The sequence below is a fragment of the Cricetulus griseus genome, chromosome 6 (assembly GCF_003668045.3).
Source record: "Cricetulus griseus strain 17A/GY chromosome 6, alternate assembly CriGri-PICRH-1.0, whole genome shotgun sequence".
In the NCBI taxonomy this organism is placed as follows: domain Eukaryota; kingdom Metazoa; phylum Chordata; class Mammalia; order Rodentia; family Cricetidae; genus Cricetulus; species Cricetulus griseus.
In genome coordinates this window covers 9,819,894-9,847,219 of record NC_048599.1, presented here as the reverse complement: position 1 = coordinate 9,847,219, position 27,326 = coordinate 9,819,894, and positions in this window count along the sequence as shown.

Here is a 27,326-nt window from a genome sequence, read left to right as displayed (position 1 = left end):
AGAGGGAAATCACTTGGCTATACAATACTTCCCATGTTCATTATGAATATGAATTGAGTTAAGTTAGAACATGTAAGGAGAATGGCGTGCTGGAGAGGGTATGGAAGGACAAGGAACAGAGGAGGAGGCTGGTAATTAAGCAGTGCTTGCTGTGTGATGACCGCAGCGGGGGAAACAGGCTCTAAGGACATAGCTGGGCACAATACAGAGCTCAAAGCTCCCAGCCCTTAGTACTCCTGGCCCCACTGCCTGGGGACCCTTCTCTAATTATGATCAGAGAAACTGGAGTATCTACTTGCGAATGGAGGAAACGGTAGCTGGAGGAGCTGCCGAACATTGGTGGAGACAAGTTCTGTACGGAGCACAAGTTCCAAGACAGCTTGAGGAGAAATTGCACGCAACTGAGAAAAGGAAGATGGGAAGAACTTGAGGAAGGAGAGGATATGATGGAGGGCCAGGATGAGGATAAAGAGCTGGGGGTGGGGGGGGGGGGGGGAGATGCTATGGTGCCTTCTGTGTTTGCTTCCAGTTGGGAACGTCTTTATTAACTAGACAATAAAAACTTCAGCACGTGTGTGTGTGTGTGTGTGTGTGTGTGTGTGTGTGTGTGTGTGTGTGTGCATTAACTAGACAGTAAAAACTTCAGACGTGTGTGTGTGTGTGTGTGTGTGTGTGTGTGTGTGTGTGTGTGTGTGCACACGCGCGCGTCCTTAGCTCAGATCTGCTGAGATCCATTAGAAGACTAACTTGAAAGGGAGGGGCATCAGCTGTGGACACACAGGAGGCAGCAGCCCCCAGGCTTACTTCACTGTAGACTTTGGTTGCTGCTGCTGTTGTCATTGTCACTGTTGGTGGTGGTGGTGGTGGTAAGCCACACTTAGTAGCATCATGAGGTTTAATGAAAGAAAACTTGAAATTCTCTGTGTTGGAGATATCAGTGACTCAGGGTGTCAAGTGCAGACTCTTCACGGAGCACTACTAGTGTTGCACTTGGTGTAGGATGACAGTGTGGCCTCCCAAGCTGCTGGTGAGCTGCCCGTGTCATGTTGATTGAGCATCGTCAAGATCAGGCAAGACAGATGTGCAGATTATTTATTGACGTCATCTCTAAAGCCAACTGGATGCAAAAGAGACACATTTTAAGTTTTATAGACATAATCACCATGGGTTCGAGGCCAGCCCGGACTAGAGTGAGTTCTTGTCCTAAAACTAAGCTAAAACAGTGTAAAATGGTATCAGCCTGCTCCCCTGCTAAGTCTTTCCATGGCCCCCTATCTTGATACTTTTCAGAAAACAACTTGATGTAATGTAATGTCTGTCTCTTCCTCCCAGTTTCACACGGTGCTGTGGGGCTCTTGGAGTGTGAGGGGGCAGGTGGGGAGGGTCACAGATGCATTTCACATCACAGATGCCACCTCTGGAAACTTCCTGATCCCTCCCAATTTTTGCAGTAATGATGGAAAGGCTGAGAAGAACAACAGTTAACATTTAGGGAATGCTCACTCAGCACTCCTCTGGAAAAATCCTATTGAATTCCAACAGCAAGCCTCTTAGGAAGCTACTATCAAAATCGCCACTTAATACCTAAGAGAAAGGAGGATCAGGCCAAGCCAGGGCTGAAGCCACATTCTAGGGACAGCATCACCCCATGACCCACGCCCCTCATGCTTCCCTACCCCAGATGTCTCTTCTGCCGGGGACTTGTCTGTGGCTGGGATGAGGGGGTAATCAGATAGTGATGATATTGTCTGTGTGTTGCTTCTGTTTAAGGTTTAAGATTCATACACACCATCATATCCTATTATCCCAAACAGAGAAGGCAAACAAAAATAGGACTTGGTAGGAACTCAGAATATTTAGGGATAGAAAGCTGGAATTCCTGGCCTTCCAGGCAGAAGCCAGCAGAGCAGCGACCTCCACCCAGGTAAAGTGGTATTTTTCTGCTCTCCTTGTTCTAGGCATTGCTCCTCAGGGGTTATCTCTCCCCATGGGCTCTGTTGTCCCCTCACGATGAAGGCCTGGGCAACAAGAGAGCAGAATTGGGTCCAGGTCTCTATTTGGCACCTGTCTGAGTGGAACAGACGACAACACTCAGAGACTCCTAGCTGCAGAAGGCCTCATGCCTGAGAAAGGCCTCTTAGGGGTTTCTGGAACTTTCATCCCTTTCTCCTCCCACATCACTTAACACAACCTCTTATCAGACACCTGCTACAAATAGAGGTGAGAAACTCTACAGCGGCCCGTAAAGAAAGGGGAAATGCTGACAGGATCAGATCTTACGCCAAATTCTAACTCTCATCATTTCTCGCCACCCATTTTAAACCACCTCACACAGCAACTTTCCTTCCCGGGAACTCTCCAGAATGCTGGGGTGTGGAATACAACCAAGGGTCTCTGAGGCCATGGGACCCCAGATCCAAGAGCTTCCAAACCTCCACTGCCAGTGTCCACTAATGCTCCCCAAAAGACCCAGACAAGGGCATGGAAGACTAGCCTTGTAGAATCTGCACACCTCAAGCTGACACCCTACACTGACATCCTCTTTTTCCACCTGTGACTTTGGACCTTGAGTTGCTCGCAAAGTCCAAACATACAAAATTCCCACCCGCCTCTGTTGCTTGCTTCTCCCTTCCCCAGGTTCCATCTTGCCTTGAACTTGCAACATAGCCGAGGATCACCTTCAACTTCTGATCCCCCTGCCTCTACTTCTTGAGTGCTGGGATGACAGGCCTGTGTCCCCATATTTTGTTTCTACAGGGGATCAAACCCAAGGATTTGTATATGTTTGGCAAGCATGCTAACAACTGAGCCTCAGTCTCAGGCCCTCAGGGATTTCTTGACTGGTAATGGTTGCTGATCCTTTTATATCAGAGAGTTTTCTTCCACACTGTGCTATTGGCGTTTGGGCGTATGGAATTACGGATTGGTGTGGTGGTTTAAATAGGAATGGCTCCCATAGACTCAAATATATGAATGCTTGGTCATTAGGGGGTGGTGCTACTTGACACGGGGGTGTGGCCTTGGAGGAAGTGTGTCATTGGGCGTGGGCTTGAGAGCTTCAAATGTTCTAGCCAGGCCCTGTCTCCCCCACCCCCCACCCCCACCCTCTCTCTCTCTCTCTCTCTCTCTCTCTCTCTCTCTCTATCTATCTATCTATCTATCTATTCCTGCAGATCCAGATGTAGAGCTCTCAGCCCCTTCTCCAGCACCGTTTCTGCCTGCATGCTGCCATGCTTCCTGCCATGGTGGTGATGGACTATACTCCTGAAACTGTAAGCCAGCCCCAATTAAATGTTTTCCTTTATATAAGAGTTGCAGTGGTCATGGTGTCTCTACACAGCGATAGGCAGTGACTAAGACAGTTGGTCAGGGACTTCCAGAGCACACAAGATGTTTAGTGCAGTGACACCTCCTGACTTCTCCCCACTAGATGACTGTACCCTTATACCTCCCATACTCCCCAGCTCCATGTCAAGCTGCTCCAGCAGCTGCCCTTATTAACTTCAGGGGAGCAAGGCATTCGCTTGAGAGGTTGAGATCCCCACACTACCTGCTTTCCTCTCCTCCTCCTCTCCTGCCCAGCTTGTCCTGCCTCAGTTAGGCAGCACACTACTTCTCCTGCAGAGCCAATGCTCTTTCTGTTTCCTCCCTGGGGAACAGCTTTCCCTAGATACCCACCTGGCTTTCTCTTTCTCAACTGTGGAAAACTCACAGTCACATGAAATTGTGTTTCATGGCGTGAAAGTTTGATGACTGGGGCGTGTGTATGCAAGTATTGTTGGGTATGAAAGAATGATGAAAAATACAGTGACCCTCATTTAGCCCAAAGAAGCATCAGACACACACACAGACAGACAGACAGACAGACACATACACACGAACACACACACACACACACACAAAAAAAAAACAATTACACACATACACAGCACACATATAACACACACAGCCATACACACCCCACTACACACAGATTATACATACACTCACACCACAAGTACACATATACCACACTCACACACACACACCACATATATACCACACTACACAGCACACATCACACACAGAGCCTCCCACACATGCACACAAAACACCCACACACAGACACACACCACACATATCACACATACATACACACCATCCACACACACACACACACACACACTATCCATACACACTCACATCACATCACAAATACACAGACACAACATTCATACACACATACATATCACACACATATATATGCCACACTACACTGCACCCCCACACACACACCTTAAATACATTGCTAATAATAAGCAGAAAACTGAACCAGAAGGACAAACACACAATTTCCAACTGCTGACTTTGCTGTCTGATCATCTTGAATTCCCCAGAATTTCTGTTATGAAGATAAATTATGATTATTACCAAGGAAAAGAAGCAAATGCTGCTTTTGAGGAGCACAGTGTCAGAATCTCAACATTTCTCAGATTCAAAGGCCAACTAAGTGGCACACAGCTAGGTCGGGTGTGCCCTGGCTGGACAATGAAAATAATCTACTTAAATGCTGAGAGAGAGCTGAATGAAGTGACCTGGAATGTGTACATTTATGGGGACCTTGGCAATCATACAATATGACACCCGGCTCTTTAATAAGGTAGGAGCTCCAGAGAAATCAACTAAGCCAAAGCCACCCAGCTAAACAGTGGCAGAGGTGGGATTGTTCAATTATTTTTTCATCAAACATTTATTAAGCTTCTGTGATCTGCTGGGTGCTGGGGGTGTCGTGTTGAAGACAAATATAAGCCTGGCTCCCGTGCCCAAGCAGAGGGAGCACAGACCCACTTGCGGACACTGGAGACCTGCTCCTCCTGATGTGCAAGGCATTGTCCACACACACACTCCAGGGCCGCAGTGTGGCTGCTGGCATGGGGGATTCCAGGTGTCACTCACTGGGATTACACAAAGCATGTAAAACAGCCCGTTAATAGTCCTCATATTGATCTATGTGTCAACCAGGTACTGCTTTGGATATACTGTTGTCCCTCAGTATTTGAGTGACAATTTGTACCAGGACCCCTCATCCAAGGAGTCTCAGGTCAGCTTAGTGCAAAGGCTTGTACCTGTAACTCCAGCACTTGGGAGGCCACGGCAGGAAGGGCACCATAAATTTGGGACTTTTCTTAGCTACATTGGGATACTCTGTCTCTACCCAAACCCAAAACAAGTATGCAGAAGTCCTTTATGTGGAACAGTATGGCATTTGCACAGAGGCTTGCACAGCCCCCTCTGTAGCTTCTTGATTATGAGTGCAGATATGTATGCATAGGTGTGCCTTTGTGGGCATGTGTGTACAGTGCTCACAGAGCCCAGAAGAGGCTGCCAGATTCCCTGGGAGCTGGAGTTACAGATGGTTGTGAACAGCTGAGCATGGGTGCTGAGAATCAAATCAGGGTCCCCCAAAGGATCAGCCTTTAATTTAAGCAATGAACTGGCTCTCAAGCCCTGACCTGTGTCTTATAAATCACCTGTAGGTTTGTAGCAAACACTAAGTAAGTGGTGTATTAATAGTAATTTGTCATAATGGTTATGAAATAATGAAAAGAAAAACATCTATATATGTTCAGTAAAACTTTAAATTTCCCCTAAATATTTCCAATCTTCTGTTAGTTAAATCAAACAATGAAGAATCCATAGATAAAGAGGTTGTCTATACTTGGTTAAATAGATGGGGTATTTAAAAGGAACCCCACTTGGTTCCTTTCACTTTTGACTATTTTTCTTTCAGTTTTTATTGTGTCAGCTTTTATTCTGACCAGGAAACAAGAGAGTTCAGGCTTCACTTGGGCCTATGCTCTAACCCATATGGCTCATCCCTAAATCACCATGTCTGCCAACTAGCCATCCCTTCTAAAAGGCCCAGCAACCTCCTGGAACAGCCACCAGCGGGAGGCCAAGTGTTCAAACCCATGAGCCTGTAGATGACATATCGTTGGCTACTGGAGATGCCAAAGTACTCATACCGTTTGCATTCTATCTCCATCAGAGGCTGCTTATACCTGGAGATGCCCACTCAGCGGGGTGTTAGGGCTAAGAGGACTGGGTGGGTGATAAAAAAAAGTCTGTGGGAAGATGCTAAAAACAGGCTGAGAATGGAGAGAAGAGAAGAAACAAGAGAAACCCAAGTGTCTAGAGAAGAGCCCAGTTACACTCTGTTGCTGTGATAAAAACCCTCAGACAAATGCACCTTCGGGAGGAAAGGATCTATTTCGCTTACACTTCCAGACCACAGTCATCACTGAGGGTAGTGAGGACAGGAACTCAAGGCAGGAACCTGAAGCTAGCTGAGATTTCTTATACAAGCTAGGACCACTTTCCCAGGGAATGATACCACCCACAGTGGGCTTCACCCTCCTACATCAATTAGCAATCAAGCCCCTCCCCCGATGGCCATCTGATCAGGGGACTACCCTCTCAGGTGACTTCAGGTTATGTCCAGTTGACAGTCAAAGCTAGCTGAGCAGTTACTATGTTCAAAGTCAGACTCATCCAAACTTTCCTTCTTACTAAACAGCCCATGGGATCATCCCCTCGTCCTTCCACAGTGGTTCTAATGGGAGACTCTGGGAGCTCCTCAATTCGAGGCCTGGCACAGGAAGGATGGAACTCAATGACGTCGGCATCACCAGCATTGTCTCCTCTCTTCTAATATCTTATTATGCCACAAGTTCACTTCAGAGAAGGATAAATTTTGCCCAGAAGAGAGAAAAAATAATGATGCTGAATTAGCTAGATCGATGGCAAAAGTAATCCGGGTGATATTCTGAAATTTGCACTGGGAAGGGCGATTCAAGACGGGTTACGGTGTCTCTGATTATGCAATTTATTCTCTGCCATGAGAATGGATGTGCTCCATGAAACACTTCTGCGAGAACCTTTTATCGAGAAACAATAGAAATTTTAAGACAGATTAAGGTTTATTGCGGCAGAAGATTATATTGTGAGCAGACTGTCCTCAGAGGGGTCTGCTTAACTGTTGACGAGCTGGAGGAGGGGAACCATACGGATATTTGACGTGAAAAATGTGAATTTGCTCTCTGAGTGTTTACTATCGTTCACAAGTAGCAGGAAATGAGCCGTGAAATGTATTGTCAAACATTCAGTGCTCAAAATGTAATGCATTACTTGAAGTTGGGCTCCTTGCTTTGGGAGAGTCTCATTCTCAATTTGTCCACCACGAGGATGGATGAACCGGCCTCTCATCCTGCCCTTCCCAAGTCATAACGGGCAGATGCAGCTCAAAAGCCATTTGCAGCCCCCTTCCTCCTCAACTCCCTGGATAATGAAGGCATGGAAAACTCAAAGCTTGCCTCTCTGCAATTAGGTCAGGTCGTGTGATACGATTTTGCCCAGTGAGATCTGGGCATTGGTCTTGCTGAGACTCCAAACAGAAAATGCCCTGTCATTCTCCTTTCTCCCACCTGGTGTGTGAACTCTCTGGGCAGGACGAACACATTTGTAGAGAGGTTGTTACTGGAGTTAACATTTCTCATTGATGTAATAAAATTCCCATAAAAAGCAAGCTGGAAGGAAGGAATTGTTTTGGCTCACAGTTGAAAGGGATGCAGCCCACTGGGGTGGGGAAGTCGAGGCAGCAGGCACTTGCTCATAGCTGGGAGGATCAGAAGCAGGGAGCAAGTTGTCAGCAAACGCAGGACACAAACCTCAATGCTCCTTCCATGGCGACCCACTTCCTTTCCAGCAAGGCCCCATCGCGTATTTTGGATGTCACTCTTCTCAGAAGTGTAGTGGTCACCTTGTAGCCATAAAATCTTCCGTTTGGATGTGAACTGTCCTCCATGGGTTTATATATTTGAACACTTGGTCCCCAACTGGTGGCACCATTTGGAGAAGCTGAGAAGCTTCAGGAGGTGAAGTATTCCTGGGGCACTGGAAGCAGCCCGCGAGGCTTTGTCCCCCAGCTTCATTCAGTGTGCATTCTCTGATTCCTGAGTCTAGGATGCAATGTGACCAGCCATCGTCCCTTTTCTGCCACCATGCCTTCCCTGCCCACAGCCACTGTATCCCTCTCGAGCCCTAAGCCAAAGAAAGCTCCTTTTCTCTTGAGGGGTTTTCTCGGGGTATTTCATTACACCAAAGAGAAAGTAACTGAGAGAGGACTCAGGCTACACACAGGAAGGTGGTAGAATTGTGGAAGAATTAAAATGGCTTAGAAGTCTCCCATCTGAAAAATGAACACTGGCTTCGTCTATAGTTGAAATAAATGTCGACTGGCTCCCCTGGACACATCTGATGTGTGGGACCTCTCCTGGCTCGTTTCACCTCCGTGGGTCCTTTTCCTTTGATATCCCTGTGTTTTCTTTGTAGTCTTTGCTTTTAAGAGCTAGCTTTCTCTGGGCACCTGCAAATGTGCTCTGTGATCCAGATAATATTTACTAAAAAAACAAAAGGAAGAAACAAGACACTAAAACCAAAGCATACAGAATTTTTTTTTGTTTTAAGTTTGGCTTTTGTAAGCCATTTTTATTTATCAGCCCTAACATATTTTATCTCTTTTCTTGCTTACCTTTCATTCACTCAGCCATGGATCCATCCACCCATCTATTCATTCATTGATTTATTCACCCATTTGCTCATCCATCCATCCATCCACCCATCTGTCTACTCATATATCTATCCATCTGTCCATCCATTTATCCAAGAACCCATCAACCCACATAGTTATTATTTATGGAGCACCTACTATCTACTTGGCATAGGTTAGGTTCTTGGGATTTTGTTACACAGACAGAACAGTTTGTTCCTTGACTAAGATTACATCCTAGAGTAGACATGGGAAGACAGAAAAATCAACCAATGTCAGTCATACTAGTTGTGACTAATTTTATTTTATTTTAAAAAGCAGCCTTGGGGAATAAACAAGGCCAGCACTTTCCTTATGGATATGATGGTTAAGCCTCCCTTAGAGAAGGTAGCATTTCTATAGGAATAGAGTAAATAAAGACACCAGATGCTGTGGTTAGAGGGAAAGAGGAGCTGAGGCTCATGGTCACTTGCCTAGCACCAGAGAGAAGGCTGGTGGGACCAGAGTGGAACAAAGAAGTGACAGGCAGAAGGAGGTGATTTTAGAGGGAGCCCACCAGGGTCTTCCTTCTCTTCTTTCTTCTCATACCACCCATCATTATTCTCATGGGACAGTAGAAATTGCTTGCAATGGATGTGCCCACCCTTCAGCACAGAAATCACAATTGAATTTCCTTAGCTCCTCGTCTATTGCTGGGATCCTGGGGTGGTCATGGGTCCTCTGCACACTCACACCATTGTTCTGCAGTCAGCCTGTGAAACCTTTATAACTGTCATATCTGGTCTTGTCACCTATCCCTCCATCCTGGTGCCCAGCACCGTGTCTAGCAAAGAGCTGCTGGGAACCACCTCCATTCCATGAGGGCCAGTGGAGAAACTATCCACAGACAAAATGTCACTGGTTCTTCCGGGATCCAGGCAAAGCCAGGGTGTAGGGCATGTGTCCATGACAACAAACAGGACAAAGTGCATGAGTATTTCATAAAGAACTGATAAATATGGGTGGGGCAGTGGCTCCATCAGTAAATCATTCGCAAACAGCACAAGTGGGAGGACCTAAGTTTGTCTGAAACACGCTAAGTTTGTGCTTTGGCTTACTTTTTGTTAGTGTGATAAGGACTAAAAGCAGTTTGAGGAAAATAGGGCTTATCTCATGTTACAGGTGACAGTCCATCACTGAAGGAGACCTCAGCAAGAGCTGAAGGCAGGAGCCTGAAGCAGAGACCACAGGGGGATGCTGCTCGCTCCCTTCTCTTAGCCTTACTTTCAGCTGCTTTTCTTATACAACCAGGACTACCTGCCCAGGGGTGGCAATGGCCATCTTACCTCGATTGTTAACCAGAGACATGTCTCACAGACTTGCCTACAGACCAAAATTGAGGTTCCCTTTTTATGGATGATTCTCTCTAGTCCGTGTTAAATTGAAAAAACCTAACCATCACAGGTTCCGATTCACACTCTTAACTAAGTTTAGCAAAATCCATGGTATGATTGAATTCTAATGGGAATGGGATTGTTGGGGGAGGATTGTTTCTTGTGTGTGTGTGTACATGCATGTGTATGTGTGCATGCTCACATGTATCTTTCAGTGTGTGTCTCTCTGTGTGCACATGTATGAGCACAGGTGTGCACCAGTAGGCAGAGGTCAGAGGTCAACCTTAGGTGTCATAGTCAAGAAACAGAAGACCTGTCTTTCCAGATAGGCAGTCTTACTGGTTGGGCCTTGCTGACCAGTGGAGACTGGTTGCCTTCCAACCACAGGGACTCCTCTATTTCTAGCACCCTCCAAAGGGTGCTGTAAGCACAAGCACGCACTGCCACAGACTTTTGGCAGGGGGCGCTCTGAGGACAGAACTCAGTTCCTCATGCTTGAGAGACAAGCCCTTTTCTGATGGAGCCATGTTCCTGATCCTTAGATTTCTGGGTTTTAATAATTATTTATGTTCTCTATTGAGACATGAGCATCCTTCCATTGACTGCCTCTTCTGAGTGGGACACACTGCTTGTCTCTCTCTCTGTTCCTCATTTTGTATCTGGCAAATGCCAATCCCAATAGAACATTAACCGGCCTCATACACGCTAATACCATAGAATGTTCTTGAATGTATCACATGTGTTTCAGGTGTGCCATACGCATATATGTACTTTCTTTATGTGTACGCCTATTACACATAATCCGTATCATACATTTCTAGCCTCACAAGAGCCTACATATGGAAATTAGAAAGGGCATCATCTTGATTTTGCTGGTAATTTCTGGTCACTGTTTATAGCCCATGCCATAACTGCCGCATGCATTTAAATGATTTGTTAATGGTACTGTTGACAGTTTCCAGCCCCTTCATTCACAATGACATCCCCATTCATTGAGCAACTCACCTGTCCACTGAACCCTGGACCCAGCAGGAGGCTGCAGGAGGCAGAGCAAAGCTGTGGCGTATCAATAGACACAGCCCTACTTTTCGTTAGTGAGGCTTGTTCCTGCTCTTGCTATACTCCTGGAGAATTCCAAAGGCAAGTGGTAAACAGTTAAGATGGGGTGGTCCCTCTGATGCAGGAGGTTTCCATGAATATGCAAGCTCACGTGATGTTTCTAAGAACCCTGAGATGGAGGTAGAGCAGTCATAGTTACCCTCTCACGGAAGAATAGGGAAGATTCAGAGAACCCAAGTCATTTTCTGAAAATCACACAACCTCACAGATTTCAGAGCAACCTCACAGATTTCAGGGCAAGGGAGAAAAAGAAACCCAGCTTTTTACTAAAGGTTCTTACTCAAGGTTCTGTCCAGCAAGCTCTCATCACACCTTTGCCAGTGCCTTTTGTTTAAGTAGAATACACATTGTATCCCCAACTCCCCAAATTCATAGCAAACTTGTTTGCTTGATAATATATTCTGGGACCTCAGACATTATCACTTCATAATAGATTTTGGCCTCCAGGAGTTGCCCCAGTCCTTCCTGCTTCGTCTAGATCTCAAAGGCCAGGAGAGAAGGGGTGATACAGGCCACTTGTATCCTTTCTTAAAGAGACACCTGTCTCAAAAGGAAACCAGATAGAAAACAAACCACAGGCCGGCATGTGTCCCAACCCTAGTGCTTGCCGAGCCTATTGACTGGCTGTGAGTCTCTGAGAGGACACACCGGGAGGACTGCAGGAAGGAAGGATGCTATGTGCAGTCCTACCATACTCTTTTTCTTTCCCACAAGGCTGCTGGCGTGAGGCGTGGTGTTCCCTGCCTTTCCCTGCTTCCGCACGGCTTTTCTTCCCCTTGAGAGACAAGCACCCAAGTCCGACAACAGACTTTAGATGAAGTTAAAGAAACACGAGAAGGAGAAACAAGGACCAGAAACCAGTGGTAGCTGAACTCTTTGAGAGGAAAAGTGGCGACCAGTGCAATTTTAAATGGGGTTTTAAAATCCCGTGTCAACTGGATATCAGGAATGAATTTTAAATCTATCACCCTGCCCAGGGCCGCCAATAGCAAAGAGTCCCTCGGGGCCCAAGCAGTTTAGCCTACAGTGTTCCCAGAGCTAAGAAAATCAAGTGTCGAAACCCATGTCTTCACCTTCCCTAAAAATGGAAGGATACGTAAGCCAGTTTCTATTTTTGGTCAACGCACCGAAGTCAGCCGAATGTGAGCTCTGAGACTGTAATGTAACATCTCTTCCAACAAAACACACTCCATTGTTGCTGAGTGTACAGGAGTGGAGGGATATTAATACTGGTGAGGATCCCTTGTTTAAGAATTATGTCTTCCAAAAGAGATTTTGCAAAGTCTGGCTCTAGTGTTGGGGGATAGAATTTGTTAAGATGACTTTCGACAGTGAAGTGAGTCCTGCTTCTTTGGGGTGGAAATTGAAGGTGTGCAGGGGTGGATGTTGGCTTTCTCCTTAGTCAAGGATCAGGCAGTGACTGCTTCCTGTCTGTTGTCATTGTGGATGGTGGAAAGGATCCCTGGGTCACTTCTGACCTTTAGTCCAGGGAAATACGCAGACATGGAGCAGCTTATTCTGGTTGCACTGCACAAACTTATCCCCAGCAGTTCAGATGTGTGTAGCTGAAACTGGGGAGGGCCCCAGTGTCCACTCTTCCCAAGAGTCAGTGACCTTAGCATGCAACCCACTGCACTCTTCCCATATCTCCTGGGCCACTGAGCACCCCGGGGTGTAGCTCCATGTGTCTGTCTTGTTCTCTGTGTTTTTACACCCCTCCCACTCCACCCCTTAAAGCTTTCTTTGCTTCATGAGTCTCCAACCTGTGTGCATTGGTCCTGGGTGTGACAATGTGAACTAGGAAGATGGATCCCAGGAGACAGTGAAGCTGCCCTCACTGCAGCTGTGGAGTCACCACATTCATCCTTCCCTGGCAGGGTATTGCTGCACACACGTTAACTTGAAGCAAGCCATCTGCTGCTGACCCTACCTCTCTCTCATGCGTTCGAAGTCAGAATCTGTGACCAGCCTTTCTCTGTCACTCAATGGGAGCCTGAGGCATTAGAGGTGCTAGGAGAAAGCAAGATTTGTTAACCCAAGAGCACACTTGACAAACGTGGTCAGAGAGTCTAAAACAGAATCAGGAATGGACCGGAGCCTGCTGGGGAAAGCCAGTGGAAGCAGGCAGCAGAAGGACCTGTCTTGTGGATGGAGATTCCAAGTGAGAGACTCTCCAGGGTACAGAGTGAGCACCACCGTGCTAGGCAGAGGCTGAGGATTGGCTACGGTTACTTGCTTCTGTGTTCAATGGCCAATCATTTCTATATCAAAAAATTTAAAAGTTTTTTATCTTACCAGCAGTCCAGTTGCATTCTGGAGAAAATAGAAGGCGCAAAAGCCACATTGAAACAGACAACAGTGCTTGACATTCGCATTGGATGATACTGCCATGTTGATTGTCGTTAGCTTTCCCTTTAGCCACAAGTTGGTGCTGGGCCACTCTCAGGTTGAATTGTCTGTGCACAAGGTGAAGGACCCAGGTTTTCAGAGATTCTCACTCTGCTGCTTTCCAGTCTCACTCTGTTCTCAGCTTCCTATCTATCACATTGCTTTTGAACAAGAAGTTGGATTTTAACCGGGTGGTGGTGGCTCACACCTTTAATCCCAGCACTTGGGAGTCAGAGGCAGCTGGATCTCTGTGAGTTTGAGGTTAGCCTGGTCTACAGAGTCAGTTCCAGGACAGCTAGAGCTAAACATGGAGAAACCCTGCCCCCAAAAAACAAGAAAAAAGAAGCAGAAAGAAAAATAAAGTTGATTATTCTCTCTCATAACAAGAAGTTTAAAGATAGATATTTACTGACCCGGATGGCTCACATGAAATGTGTGTGTGTGTGTGGGGGGGGGGTCAGACTCTGCTTTTTCTTTTCTTTCTTCATGTTGTTGTTGCTTTGTCTCAGGTCATCCAGGCTGGCCTTGAACTCACTATGTAACCTTGAACTTCTGATTGTTTTGCCCCCACTTCTAAATTGTGGGGTTAGAGGCCTGTGATTATGTATCTGATTTCTGCATTACTAAGGATTGAACCCAGGGCTCCATGCCTGCGAGGCAAGCAGTCTACCAACTGAGCCACATCTACCTTCAGGGTCAGAGTCTTTGGGACAATCCAGTGCTTCTTATCTTGATGTTGAGATAGGGCTGCCCTCCTGACAGCCCTCCTTCTTTAAGGACAGGCAGGGCAGGGAGGAGTTCCTTTCTCATTGTGTGAATAAAAGACACAGACACTCTGCTTTGTGTCAGTTGTACATACAGCTGTCCTTGTTTCTGCTGACAATCAGACTTTGTCCCAAGTATCCGTATCCCTTCCTATAGCCAAGGAAAATTCTGCACACACCCACCACAATTTAGCGACTTTACTACGCCCTGGAACATCAATGGTTATTTTGCAGTCCCGTCTCTTATTATCTTGAAAGTAAGGAGAAATGTGTGACTCAGCCTAAAACCAAAACAAATAGAAAAGAGATAAGAGAAAAGCAGGCAGGCCTGGAACTGTGAGGTGGGTTTTTAGATCTTTGCATAGGCTGGCCCCTGGCCGCTGGCCCCTGTTGTGCTGTCTGTTTTTTATCTTTCTTGTAGTTCAATGCCATCTTGTCACCCTAGACTGATTCCTGCCCATACTTGCTTGCTCCTGAGATCCAGTTTTCTATCTGACATTACGGTGACCTGGAACGTGCTTCCTGAACTATGAGTTGACTGACACTGCAGCATTCATGCTCAACTCAAGTATCACTTCCTCTTGGAAGCCCTCTGGGACTGTGACACGCACAGTTGCCCACCTCCAACCAACTCATCTTTGTCTCACCACTTTGAACTCGCTTTTTCGGAGAACTTTTTCCAACCCAAAACCGTCTAGCCTTTTTCCCTCCTTTGGCTCTGCATGTGCTACTGGACTCTGGGACTGAGAGCCTGAGGAACAATGTCTGCCTTTGTGCATTTAGCTGAGTTCCTAAAGAGGCAATACTCGTGAGAGAAAGGGAAGGGGCAGATGGCAGTAGAGAGGGGCTGGGTCAGTCAGCAAAGTGCCCACCGCACAAACAGGAAGACCCAAGTTCAGATCTTTCGCATCTGCATAAAACCTGGGTGTAACTGTGTTTGCCTACAGCACTAACGATGAGGGGAAGGAGGGGAGTGAGGGGCGGATCCCTGAAGCCTGCTGGGCAACCAGTCCAGCCAATCAGTGAGCTTCACATTCAGGTCAGCCAGTCCAGCCAATCAACAAGCATCAGTTCATTGAGAGACCTCAAAAATAGGTGAAAGACCCCTGATGCTGACTTTTAGCCTGCACACACTCACATACACCTGCCATGAACACATATGCACAAAGACACACACACACACACACACACACACACACACTCACTCACACACATCATGCCTTGATTCCAGGGAAGGAGACATCTTACTCATGAAAACACTTTAAATCCACAAGCCATAACCAGGTGGCAGAGGTCGCAGGCTGACCCCACTGCTCTGCATGTGCTAGTGCGGGCTGTGCACAATGGACTTTCGTCTTCAGTCGTAGGTGGAATGCTCCTATTATGTCAGGTCTTCGTGCAGTCACCTGAGCTGTTCTTGGCAGCTGTTTGATGCATTCACGACTGTGGACAGAATGACAAAGCCATTTATATGTCAAGAAAAAAAAATCACCCAGTGATCTTCTGTGTATTGTCTTCTGAGAGAATCCATAGTTCTCAACACCTGCCAAACAAGAGCCACTGCCAAAAAGATGTAGACATAAAAGGTTTGAAAGAAATCATGGGGAAAGAGATTAGAATAAAACAGCCTCCTGATTGCCGGAACTGCGCATGCCTGCTTTGAGCCACTCTGCACTTTTCTTCCAAGAAGACAATGCAGGGACCAAACAAAGCTACTGGGACTCAGAGCAACACAGACAAAATGGCCAGCAGTGTTATCTCCAGGATGATGACCCCACAGAGTGCTACCTTGACAACCATGGAGCCTTGAAGCATTATCCATAAGCCAACAGAGGTCCTGATAGTGTTGCCACCCAAGCAGTTGCCCGTTCATGCATCCCTTTGCCTGAAGAATATGTCCTCTGTGTCCCTGCCAACCTTCCAGGAGCAATGAAACATGCCCCCATGTGGGAGCAAACATAGAGATTACTGGTCATCTCAGTAAGCTTGCAGCCAATGGCTTGGCAACCAGGAAGGGATTATTGCTTATGCCTTCCTATTTTAAAGTGATCAGTGGCAGGTGAGTGGCCATGTGTCCACATGTGACAAACCTGCAAAAACAGAGCCGAGCAGGATAGGATTATGTGCTTTGACTTTCTCTGCCTGTGTCAATCAGCTCTCATCCAACCATGTGTTACAACGACAGAATGCTCCAAAGCCATAATTTTGAGAAATAAAAATGGAGATCACACATGAAAGATGGGTTTACATTAAATGGGAAATCTCAGAAGAAAATCAAAACCAAATCCCAAGCCTCTGAGACCTCCAGTATAGAAATCTCCAAGGCAAGTGTAAGAAGATCTATGAGGCAACACACTAAAGAGACTGAGGCAGGGGAATTACTTGTTCCATGGAAGCCTGAGCTAATGACTTAAAAAACAAAACCAAACAAAATAAAACAAAGCAAACAAAAAGATGATGTAGAGGAGACAGTGTTTCTTTTTCTCAAAACAAAACACCTCAGGGAGAGTAACGTGAAACAAGAGAAACGTGCTTGTGGGAGATTTCACTTGGGAACCGCCAGAAGACGACAGAGATGTCAGGGGAAATGGAAGGTCAGAATAGACTTCTCCACACATCAGGAAACACTCAAGGTCACATGGATCTGAACTTTACCTAAAAAGCGTCAAGAGCTGAAACAGCAATCCCCCCCTTTCAAAGGTCTCCACAAGAGGTTTTTTTTTTTTTTTTTTTTTTTTTTTTTTTTTTTCGGAAGAGGGAAAAGGGTGAAATGTTTATTGTCCCAGATTCTTCTGGTGTTCTGATGATATAAGGGGGAATCTTCTGTGTGCTTTTTGTTTCCCTTAAAAGAGAACAAGAGAACAAAGCCCGTTCTCCCCTTAATTGCTGGGATAGAGGAGGGTGGGTGACGTGGAGATGATGTAAGAAGAACGGAGACAGCTCTGTATTTTGTCACCTGTTTTTGAGTCCCATTTTTCTTCTTAATAAGAACTCCAGTCAGGTTGTATTTTGATGCCTGCCACTCGATACCCATCAGGTGACAAGACGGCTAGGTCAATATGTGCATCCTGCAGAAAGTCCCAGAGAGTAGTGATATCCCACACATGCTGGAGTCAGGCTCCGTGCCTCACCTACTATCGCCATGTCCAGAGCCGCCGGTCCACTTGCATTATTTCATGTGGCAAAGTCAATGTGAGAATTAATAATAGCTTTCTGATCTACAAATAAAAGCACGCCACTTTAAATTTTTGGCAGTGAGCTGGCATTTTGTCATTTAATCATTTCAGATCATTACACTGCAATACGGAATGTAATGACATGACACTCGTAAATGACAAACACTTGGTCTCTCCTGCTTGGGAAGGAATAATGTAATAGGAAGCAAATTATATCCTTAAAGGTTGCCCACATTTCACTCCCACCATTAGGTTGGAGACACTGAACAGATACAAGGTGAACAAAAGGAGACTGTCCCCTACAGATGTCCTGGGGGAGGCACAGACAGCAGGGCTGTCTCTATCCACAAGGGCCCAGAACTTTCCCAATGCTGTGAAAGGTTCTTTCCTAGCCAGAGCTCCACAGGAAACAGCGTTTAGGATCCCTTCTTGCTTTGAAAGCCAAACATCATGAGAGGGAGGTGAGGAGGGGGAGGGGCTGTTGACTTTAAAGTGTATCTCTATAGTTAGTTTTACAAAAGATTCTGCCTCCCTCTCGTATGGGAGGATGGCACAGTCAGTAGGATGCTAGCTGTTGAAATATGTGGATCTGGGTTCAGTACCTAGCACACATGTGAAAGCCAGGTACTTGTGTTCACAGCCCTGGAGAGTCAGACACTGGCTGAACTCTAGGGCTCTCTGTGCAGTCAGCCTGGCCAAAGTGTCCAGTTAGAGACCTTGTCTCAAAAAGCAAGGTGGATGGCCTCTACACACACACACACACACACACACACACCCACAGCATGGAGAGGGGGAGTGGGAGTGTTCTGCTCCTGCTTTTCTGTTGCTCAGATTTCACTGGGATGCCAAAAGAATAAAGCAACTGTTTTATGGTGGCCTCTCCTACTCGGTGACTGGATTTGACGACTCCTCCCTTGTGGCTGCAGTCAAAGCCTCCTGTGTCTGAATTCTCTTCAGCGTGCCTGGAATTCCTCATGCATACTACAAAACTCACATGGCTAGTGTGAACCCATTTATCTCCTCATAGTCAGTCTCTGGACCAAGGGAGCCATTCAGCTGTATGCTAGAAGCCTCATGGGGTAGTCTGGTTCTTTCCCCTTCACCACCTCCAATCCTTTTGGGAGACAGGTGGCATATTCATTATTGACTGGGCAAAGTTTTGTTTTTGTTTTTGTTTTTTTTTATATATACCTACCAGAATCAATGGCCATCCAGCCACCCCACCCTTCTGACTGAGTTTCTGGGATGGCTCATCTTGCTGCTTTTCAGCTTGAGAGGATGTAGGATCACCATGGAAACAGACCTCCGGGCCTGTCTGTGAGGGGCTGTCATCGAGACTGGGCTAACCAAGAAGACTCATCCTAGGTGTGGTAGGATTCAAACAGCTGAGTCCTGCATTTAATAAAGAGGGGGCTATGCTCTGGAACGCTGTTCCTCTCTGCTTCCTGACCACAGGTCCTGTCCCCCACAGCGGTACATGTGTGACAGAAGGTATTGCACTGAACTCTGAGCCAACACAAACACGTCCTTCCTTAAATTGCTTTTTGTCCAATATTTTTTAAATTATTTTTAATCATGTGTCAGTATGGGTATGTGTGCCTGAGGCCTTTAGTTATGCGTATGTATGCATATATGTATATATGTGTGTGTATAATTTAATTATGCAGATGTATGTGTGGGCATGCACACCTGAGGCCTTTTGTCATGAATATGTATGTATACATGGATGCACATGCATGTTAGTACAATCTAATTACACGTACGTATGTGTGTATGGATATGTATGTGTGTGTAATTTAACTGTGCATATGTATATATATGCATATGTGTATATGTGTATGCATGTGGATATAATTTAATAATTATGCACAATTATGTATATATGTATGCATATATATGTGTATATAATTTAATCATGCATGCATATGTGTGGGCATGTACACCTGAGGCCTTTAACTCTATATTATGTGTGGGCATGGGTACCTGAGGCCTGAAGTGTCAGGTACCTCTAGAGCTGGAGTCCCGAGTGGCTGCGGTGCCAGATGTGGTGCTGGGAACTGAACTCATCCTTCAGAAGAGTGGCTGGTGCTTTTAAGGGCTAAGCCATCTCTCCAGATCTCTTGCTGTGTATTCTCATAATACCAACAAAAAAATGAACACGAATTCCAAACAGTTGGATTCTTTGCTTCTTTCTTCCCTCTTGGACCCTCCTGGTCTGAGCCAGAGCCCTCTGCCCCAAAGCCTCTGCCCATTTTCTGCAAGGCAGCCAGTGCCCTGCCAGGTTCCCACTCAATCTTCTGTGCTGCTTTGAAGCTCTGTCTTAGTGACTCCTGTCGTCCCTCTGACAAAATGCCTGGCAAAGGAGAAAAAGACTAATTTGGTTCACAGTTTGAACGGGAACAGTCCATCCAGGTGCTAACAACATGTAAATGGTGCAGCACTGTGGACTAGGAAAGAGGAGGCTTGGGCTGAAAGCAGGGTGGGCAGAGCTGTGAACTGTGCAGTGTCCACCTGCCTCGACCTGCCTCCTCCAGTTAGGCATCACCTCCAAAAGGTCTCAGAGTCCTCAAACAGCTTGGGACCAGGTTGAAACATGTGTCTGTGGGGCACATTTCACATTCAGACTTTTACCTGGCATCTTCATGCAGCTGCACAGGACAAGGGTTTCAGTGGCTTTAGACCCCTGCCCTTACTGGTTTTCTCATAATCAGTTGCTCGTTTTATTCCCCCTTTGTAGGAGCCTTTTCTACATGTTAACCTGAGCACCTGGAATATATACCTCACCTAGGTTTACCCACCTGTCCTGTGACCGTCTTCTGGGTCTCAGGTCCAGCGTCATCTCCAGGAGGCACAATGCATGTACCACACTGTCTCCCTCCCAGAACTGTGAATGTGACCTCAGCTGGTTTCATACACGTGCCCCAAGGTGCCTGCTTGGATACCAGCACCTTTCCTTCAGCCTTCATGTTCTACAGTCAGCGGGGTCCATAGCGAGTTTCGATCACTTTTCTACTTCCAGAGCTAGCAGAGAATCCAGTGTGTAGCTCCACTCATTTAACCAGTCCACAAACCAAACAATTTGTGGAGGTAAGTGATCAGCAGAGGTCGAGAGCTTTCCCTAGGCCATTTGGGAGCTGCCTTTGCTGTGGAGTTTTGTAACCTCAGCCTGCTGCTAGAAAATGGGACTTGCAGAGAAATTCTAAACAAAATTGGTTCTTCCTCTAACCAGGGACATGAAGGTCCTTTTAAAGAATGGCTCTGACCATCTCGGCCCAAGATGAAAGCTTCCCCTGGAAAGGGGAGTAGGGAAGACTGAGGGAGCTACTGCTATGTGTGTGCCATGGGGAGAGAAAAGTAGGAGAGAGCATGCAAGAATGAGATGATTCTTTCGTGGGGGGCTGAATGAGGGAGCAGAGTCCTAGTGTGTAGCCCAGGCTGGCCTGAACTCACTCTGGAGACCAGGCTGGCCTCAAACTCACAGAGATCTGCCTGCCTCTGCCTCCCGAGTGCTGGGACTAAAGGCGTTCAATACTTCAATCACGCAGTTTAGTGAAAAATCCTTCACTGTGTGCTATTGTGACCATTTAGGACAATAGCCATAAACTGGGGGTGACTTTGACTAATGGAGGATATTTGGCACTTACTGAGGACATGTTTTGGTTGTCATGGTGTGGTGGAGGATGTTACCAGTACCTCAGAGGTGAAAGTCAGCTGCTGTTGGGCATCTTACAATATGTAAACTGGTCCCATGACACACTTACATGGTCCAGAAAGTCACTGGGACCCAAGATGGGAAGTCAAGTCACTCTTGGGGAGCCATGGAACCTCAGGGAGAGAGGGGTCCCCAGCATGTGTTTTTGACTGGTGCTCTGATCTCCATAGTTAGCAGGCTTTCTGACAGGTAAGAGGTACACTTGAGGAAGGCAGGGAGCAGGAGAGTGTTCTGAAAATATTAACCCAGCTGTGGATGCTACACATCTTGGAGTTATAGCCCCAGTAAGGATTTCGAGAGCTTGCCAGACACAGGTTAAAGAAAAAGAGGGGAGACTGAGCGAATCAGAACCCCGCTGCAATTTCCCTTTAAGTACAGTCTTGTAAATACCGGTGATAGACTCCAACAGAACTTACTGGAAATTTCCCAAAAAAGCCTTGGAAAATAGACATGTGCAAGTGGTGGTAAGAAATTTACTGAAATGAACTGTCTGTGAACGAAGAATATGTGAGCAAAATAGATGTTTTATCTGTCATTTTATTCATAGAGAGATCCATTAAGCTTCTCCATTTCATGCCGCTCCTGTTTGGGGAAAGCATTTTAAGCTAAATCTTCATTTTCCTTTGGAAAAAAATCAGTATGGAAAATAGGCAACTTGACACCCGCCTATTCTCTCTCTCAGGGAGATTTTCTTTTTTTTTTTTTTCTTTTTTGTAAATCTCAGAATCGACTTCTGAAAAACACTCAAGTGTGTGTTACAGGAAGAGATGGAATTTTAGTTAGATAAGGACTGAGGGGTCCTTTTGGCCTATCCAGTCAAGAGGAGTTGGTCACTGCACATGTGAATTCATAGCAAGCAAGCCAGAAAGACCTGCAAAGGAGCAGCATGAATTGATATCTATCACCATGTATTGAGTGACTTTGATCTACAATGTGGTGTGCCCAAGGTACAGGAGGCGACAAATTTGAGTCTTGGCTGATCTGTGATCTCCTAGATCTTCAGTCTGTTTTGGAAGTAGGAACATTTACATATAGTTAAATTATAGCACTGTTAATTAAATGTTCTATTTCCATGTATTAAATTACTTCTTTCGGCAGTAATGCATGTGTTTAAGACATAGTTACATGTTGAGTTTTCAGAGGAACACAATTAAAAGCTCCTGAACGGTGTCTCTGGGGTTATGCACAGGCATTCAGGGGTCGGGAAACCTTATGGAGTGAACAAGAAAATAAGGGAAACCTTACTCACTGTGTCATTAATGCAGGTTCTCTTGGGACCTGCCTTTCCTTCTCAGCTAGTGAATGAGTGACTCTGAGCCACTCTGGCCGTCTGTGAGGGGCTGCTGCTCTCTTCCCACCTTGAGAAAGACTGTGGTCTAAGCACTGAGAGGTCCTGGAGCTCACTTGTCCCAGCTTGTGAGAGTGAATTGCACACTTCCATCTGGCCTAAAACTGTGTGTGTGTGTTCGTGTGCACACACAGGTGGTATTTACACCATGGAAAGGGGAGACTATACACCACAGCCTTTCCTCCCCCTTCCACTGCTTCCCTTTCTAAAGCAAAGCATCTTGCATTGTGGGTTGTGACCCCTGAGGTGTCAAACTGGATTTGTGCGTGCTGGGGGTGGGGGGGGCAGTAATCAGAAAAAACTGGGGAGCAATAAAAGGTTTCTGAGTGTACAATGACCAAAAATTACTTGAAAATCAAATGTACAACACATCTGTGTGCTTCTGTCTCTGCTCACTGTGTCACAGCATGTGACTTCACTGGCAGTACAGTCCTGAACACACAAGTGTGCACTGTCACAAACGTTGCCTAAGATACATCAGCTCATACTTGACAATCTCTATGTCTTCAAATGAAGTGGTTTTGTTGCTATTTTCCAGTGGGCACAAAGTCTTCTGCTCTTATAGAAACAATGAAGACTTTCCGTATTGTCCCTCTGTCCTTCCCCAGCATGTGTCAGACTAGTGTGTGTCCTGGTGACATCCTCTTAGACCTACAAGCACATTTATCTCCCATTTTCCTCTTTATTATGCAGAAAGTTATATGGATCCAAAGAATAGTTTGAAAATAAATTTATGATTTAATTCCAGTAAACGTTTGGTGAGAACAGCTATTTTATATGTTTATATACACTGGGTTATGCAAAAAAACATTTCTCAGTGAAATGGGGTCTCAGGTAGAAGGTGGTGGTTCAGTGCTTCCCAGCACAGCACTGGACCGCACGCATCCTTGTACCTAACAAATATTGCACTTCCAAGACTCTCATAGCTGGACCGAGAAAACCATTATAAACAAGCAGGAAATGCTAAGCACTGTGAACAAGAATAGAGCAGGACATGTGACCAGTGAGTGATGTGACTCGGATGTCTTGTGGAGGTGGCAGCCTCAGAGCCAAGGAAGGCAGATATGTGAAAAACTTCAAGGGGACTCAAGTGGGTCAAACATCCTTGTCTTAAAAAGTTGTTCTGCACAGTGCTCTGAGAGTCAGCTCTCTCTTGAAGAAAGTCTAGATGTTTAAAGACCGTTAAGTTTGTAATGTTGTCTTTCCCTTAAATTTCTCAGGCAAAATATGTGGGGAATAGCACTGCACAGGAAGCGCGTCGGCGGAAGCTTGATTTTGGTTTTAGTCAGACTTGAGTTCAGCTCTACCTCTGCTGTTTCCCACCAGGCAGTCATCATGTCTTCTCATCCATTTAACAGCTGATCAATGCTCGTCACTAACAGAGTGGTAATAGTAGCGTTTATTTCCATGATTTTTGAGATCAAATGAGCTATCACGTGCAAAGTGCCCAGTCACAGTCAGCGCTCTATAGAGTGTTGCGATTTTCTTGTGTTGTCAGTCACTTATCTGAGCATCATGGGAAAGACAAGAGTGCTCCCCCAAAACCTCTTCCACCTTCCCAGGTCTTGTTGTGGGGTATTAGATCAGTACCACACCTGGATGTAGCTAACATGTGTCCCTTTGACTTGAGCCTCAACAATGTCCCATGTCTTCTTGTTCCCTTGGATGTTGTGTTAGTTGCCTTTCGGTTGCTATGATACATACCAAGATGAAGGCAACACATAGAACAAAGCATTTATTTTGCCGTATGGTTCCAGAGGGATAGAATCCATTCTTGGCAGGGATGGCATAGTATGGCAGTGGGCACAGAAAGGTGGGTTATCATTTCATCCACACAAAGGAAGGAGAGAGAAGGGATGGGGGGTTGGAGCACAGGAAGTGGGGGCAGACACACTTCCCCAATAGAGGAACCTCATAAAGATTCCATAGCTTGGCCAAACAGCGCCACCAACCGAGGACCAGTTGTCCAAACACATGAGCCTATGAAGGACATGTCACATCTAAACCAATATAGATAACAAGGAAAAGCACTGAGTCTCAGCTTGGCTCACAGAGTTAACCATGAGTGATGGCATCACCTGATTTAGTGTGATCATGAAATGAACTCATGAATAAAGCCACTGAGCTTGGAGATGGTAATTTATTTAGACACTCTGGGAAGGTTGAACCCGAGGCAATTAGGTCATCTCTAGCCCTCACTTCATTCACCTGGGCTTCCTCTGAGGTTATGGCTGATAACTGTTTTGCTGTATTAATTTAAACATGTATTATTGTTTTACTATGTTCTCTGGTTTCCCTTATTATTCTCATACAAGCTACCAAAAAGTCCCAACTCCCAGAGGACAGTCATCACAGCAGATACAGTATGAGTAAGCTCTTGTGAGTTTCAAAATTCTGAACCCTATGTATCTAAAACCCAAAATAAGACTAGGCATCATAAATAACTGATTTAGCCTCATGACTATTTCATTGGGAATTATGGGTGAAGTCCATCGCCTCATCATCTGGCTTATTTCAGATTGTCAAACTCTGTGATGGGAGAAAGAGGGGGTCGAAAGAACTACAGATTGCTTAGGAACCCCAGGAAAAGGGTTATGCTCCCTTTGAGTGACTCAGGTACTCTCAGAGTTAGATTTATCTTATATCACTAGAGTGAAGTGATGTGGAAAATTTTTCAGGTGCTAAATGATGGTAGTGCAGGCAACTTCTGGTTAGTCTAACTTTGTGTGATGATGCAGTTTGGTTTTTTGTTTGTTTTGTGTGAGAGATGAGATCTCATGGATTGTGGACTAGCCCAGAACTCATTACTGATGACTGTGAACATCTGATCATCTTGTTTCTACCTCTGCAGAGTTGGGGTTACAGGCATGCACCTCCACACCCTATTTATGTGGTGTTGGGGATCATACCTAGGGCATCATGGATGTCAAGCAATCACTTTACCAACTAAGCTAATCCCCAACTGAAGAGGCTGAAGTCTTTCTATTTTATCTCGAATCTGACCCCATGTAGTTGTTGGCTGCCATCATGGGCTGCATGTGTCTAGACTAGCATTCTCTTTCTCATTTTCATTCTCCATGCCTCAAGACTAAGAGACACAGCTAGGAATGGACAGAAGGAACCATAAGCTGAGGTTGTTTCTTCCTACCAGCTACACAGTGCTACCAAAATTAATTTGCTATCAGAAAAATAACATTTCTTTCACACTTGGTTTGTGAATCAACCAGGTGAATCATTCATTCCACCTTCAGATTTAACCTCTAGAAGCTAGTGAGGCTCTGGCGGATGAAAACTGCTGTCCTCCTTGTTCTGCCTCAGGTTCAGTTTGGCAGGTTTCTCACAGTACACAGCCAGGAATTATTTGCAAAGCTGAAGGAAGAACAGGATTTTTTCCAGAGAGCTTATGTCCTGTGATAAGTGGTTTCATCTGAGATGAATTAGGGACTTGTAGCCATCTTCTCACGCCCACCACTCAGTGTCTGGTAGAACTCCTGCTCTTTGATTTAATGGCTGTCCTCTTATGGCTGCCCTTTGTCTGCCCCACATGGACTCTCTCCCTTAGGCAGGGCTGAGGTGGAGAGTGATTGTCCACCATGAATTCTTATGAGAGAGAGAGAGAGAGAGAGAGAGAGAGAGAGAGAGAGAGAGCGAGCGAGAGAGAGGAGCATGCTTAGGTATCTATTTCCAGTCCTCCCCATTTTGAGTAAAATGGTTCATGCAATAGAAAGAAAATGTCACCCCTCTGGTTGGCATCACTCTGTCCAATATGAAAAGTATTATAAGAAATGATATCCTGTATAAAATAAGAAGAATTATCCTGCATTTCCACAGGCAGGATAATGGCGTTCTTCCTTCTGGCCTGGAGCTCTCTGTGACCCGGAACTTGGCATGTTCCTCCTCTTTAATTGGTGCTTCGTCCAGAGGCTACCCCTCTGCTGTAGACAGTGCTCTACTGTGGTGAAGAGACACCACCACCATGGAAACTCTTAGAAAAGAAAGCATTTGGTTGAGTCTTGTAGTTTCAGAGGTTTAGTCCCTTATTGTCATGGAGGAAAGTGTGGCGGCAGGCAAGCAGACATGGTGCTGGAGAGGTAGCTGTGAGTTCTACATCTGGATCCACAGGCAGCAGGAAATGATAGACATTGGGCCTGGCTTGAGCACTTGAAACCTCAAAGGCCTCCTCCAGTGACCTGCTTCCTCCAACAAAGCCACACCTACTCTAATGAGGCCACAACTCCCTGGTGACCAAGCTTTCAAATCTATGAATCTGTGGGGGGCCAGTCTCATTCACACTACCAGAGCCTCTTACAGTGAGTCCCTCCAAACAAAGAAACATGGAGACTGAGATGGCAACCCCTCTTTCATAGAACTCACCTTCCACCCTCCCCATTCTTGATTGTTTCTGTGGAGGGTAACAGCAATTAATTCTTTATCTATCAAACAAATTAGTTCCTTCTGTCTGTTGCCATCCGTGTGCTGTAAAAGCTCCTGGAATGACAGAGTGCATACAGAAAGCAGCTCTCCCTCCATTAGGTAAGTGAAGTGTTTCACCTCCTGATGGATTAGGCATATTTGCCATCATAGGTTCTGATTTTGATCACTTCCCCTCCCCCTCCCCCAACACACACGTATGTTGTCCACAGAGATGTCGATGCAAACACTAAGTAAAGAATATCTTTAACCTAGAATCGGTCACTACCTTAGAATAAATGGAGAGAAGGAAGGCTTTGAGGTTTTTAGTGTCTCCTGTTGCCTTAACCCCGGGTTCTGTTGCTGTGACAAAGCAATGCATAAACCAACTTCGGGGAGGAAAGGAGCTGTTTGCATTGCATTTCCATGTCACAGCCATCACTGTCCAT